At 36.7% G+C, this 2989-nt stretch overlaps 1 pseudogene; it reads left to right on the forward strand.

Annotated features, from left to right (window-relative positions):
* The first annotated feature begins 429 nt into the window (after nucleotides 1-429).
* LOC118337940 overlaps nucleotides 430-2989 on the forward strand; it is a 2908-nt pseudogene continuing 348 nt past the window's right edge.

The following is a 2989-nucleotide window of genomic DNA, read 5'->3' on the forward strand; positions in this document are numbered from 1 at the left end:
CTTTTTGTCTACTGGAAAGAGGATAACATGTTAGTCTTCAACCTACATAACTGTTATAACAATGGCCAATATAGGCAGCTGGTCAAAGTAGCAACAGTCTTACAGAGTTGTATTTTGTTTGATCTTCAGCGGAACTTGTGTTCAGAGACTGTTACGAATGCAAGTTCACTGTCTCTGCAGGCCTATGATACTTCTGTTTACTTTTTAGAGATAAATGGTATCTTCTTTATTTATTTTTATGTACTAGTTAAGTGATTTTGTTCATTAGAGTTGCTTTCTTTGCCAAAACACAGCAGACTAGTTTAATTTGGTCTGCATACAATAGTTCAATCTGTTGTGGCTTCCTCTTTAGAAACTCAACAGGAAGGGGAGGGTCTTAGTCTCATACTTCAGTTGTATTTTAGTCTGATGTTCAGACAGTCAGCAGCAAGACGACATGGGGGCTAGAGCTCTCTGCACCAGACTGTGTGAGTACTGACTCTGTCTTTGCATTAACATGTCAAATGAATCAATCAGAAATGATATGGTGATTGTTTGAAAGAAATCATAGCTCAATTAAAGCAAGTATTACCGCTTCCTTCAAAAAAAAAAAACATTTTTTCTTTCTTGGGGGTCTTTTATGAACTAACTGTGGTACAGAACTCAATCATCACACAACAGCGAAATGTGTAAGTGGATGCAATGCTTTATTAATTTGAATTGTAAGTTTTATTGTTGTTTACTTTTTAAGTTACATAAAATCATATACGATCATCTGTATCTCCTATTAAGGTCTAATATCTGTCTCTCTAGGGTTACTGTTGCTTGCTGTACAAGTTCAGAACTGTTGCTATGCTCAGAAAGATGGTAAGTAGCAGTTATTTAATTCAGTGCATACAAACAAATCCTTTGTGTGTATTTATTAGTTTTGCTTCTGAACAGTACAGTATAAATGATTTTGTATGTGTCCATCTTAAAATGGTTTTGGATCTCCCTCTGTCTCTGTCTCTGTCACAGATGCAGCTTTTCCTCACATTAATCCAAACAGGCTGCAGTTCTTTGAATATGACTCCATCTCTGTAAATTGTAAAAAGTTGGATTCCTCATCTGAATGGAGAGTCAATGAGAAGCTTGAAGAAACATTCCACAAGAACTAACACCCGATGGGGAAAAAGATCAACAGGAGCCATTAACCATTAACCTTGCCTTCACATCAGACAGTGGAGAGTACTGGTGTGAGGATGGAGAGAGGGAAAGAAGCAACAGCATCAACATCACCGTCACTGGTATTTATCAATTACTGACTAAACTAAACTAGCCACAGGGAGCATTCATAACAGCAAAGGTTTATATGAAAACTATTGACATTTCTTCTTGTTGTTCAGCTGGTGATGTGATCCTGGAGAGTCCGGCTGTTCCTGTGATGGAGGGAGAAACTGTGATTCTCTACTGCAGAAACAAGAGGACTGCCTCCCACCTCCCTGCCGATTTCTATAAAGATGGCCTCCTCAGTGCAACTGGATATAAAGGAAATTACACCATTGATGGTGTTTCTAAATCTAACGAAGGCCTCTACAAGTGCAGCATCTCTGGAGCCGGGGACTCAACGGAGAGCTGGCTGGCTGTCAGAGGTGAGAGAAAATAAAATAAAATAATTAATTTGTTAAAAGCCCAGGCTTGTCTTTAGGATTTTTTAAAATGTGAAATATCAGCCTGTTGTGAAATATATTAACTTGTGTAATACTAACTTTTGTTTTTGCAACTGAGTATGACATTCAGGGTGAGAAAAATTATAAGACAATCAAAAGACACAAAAGAAAACATGATTTTTATTTAGCCATGATAGCGGTACTCAGGATAAAATATTAAGTATTCACCCCTTATAGGAAGAACTAATGTGGTCACTAAATTTCATAGCAACCTGCCCATTAAAGACATATTCTGTCCATTGTTGATCTGTTGGTCTGAAGTAGGCACTTACAGGCAGGGTGCGGACTACAGGGGAGACAGAGGGAAACTTGGCTCCTCTTAATGAGAAATGAGCTTCCCTGAAAACACGATTTGTAAAATATTGGGGGGTCTCTACAATATTGACAATAACTTATTTTTGCCATACATTTCTGTTTTTCTGTATTTTCATCATCATGAATCATGCATAATATTAGACCATTATTTATCACACATCAATTCAGAAAAAACAAAACTATTAAATAACACTGAGTGCCAAATCACCACTAGAAGAAGATATACTTTTTAAATTCTCAATGGGATTATTCAATTATCAATTATCCATTTCTCTGTTTTGTAGTCAGCATAGTCACAGTCAGTTCTGTGAAGCAAATGCAAGTGCCCCAAACATTAAAATCGAAAGTTAGCTCCCCCATAAGCCATGGTATAGTTCACAGACTGACGTAGACCTTTACAAACAAATGCAACGTAATGTTTTCTAAATGTCCACACCATCTTGTGTAATGATGTTACAGCACATATTACTCTAGCACCTGAAGAGACTCAAGAGAGTCCAGAGACATCTTCAAGCAACGGCTCCCCTCATCTCTTCATCATTTTATCAGTCGGTTTCACTGTTTTGTGTTTGGCCCTATTGCTGTTGGTGGTGGGATTAATTCACTGTCGTAGAAAAGAAGGTAAAAAATATTTTTTGTTTGTATAGGTATGAAAGTCTCTGTAATACAGTTCTGTTCTGTGCCAGTTCAGCCACGATGGCTTTGCATTCTCACATCTTCTTTTTAATTTTATATATTTATTGAAATTGCACACACACACAGAAGCAAGACATTTGATTAAATCAAATCATGCCAAATTGTGCCCCAAATAAACACCAGGCTGCACCACCATGAAATTAACAGTGCAGCTATTCACCCTGAAGCTAAAACTATGCTAAAACCTTGAGCTACTGTCATGCTTTTTAACTTATTGTTGTTGTACTTATTTCATGATTTATTATTATTATTATTATTATTATTATTATTATTATTATCTAAGTATCATC

This window comes from Morone saxatilis, unplaced genomic scaffold (assembly GCF_004916995.1).
Source record: "Morone saxatilis isolate NCDOM2014 unplaced genomic scaffold, NCSU_SB_2.0 Contig4, whole genome shotgun sequence".
NCBI classification, from domain to species: Eukaryota; Metazoa; Chordata; class Actinopteri; family Moronidae; genus Morone; species Morone saxatilis.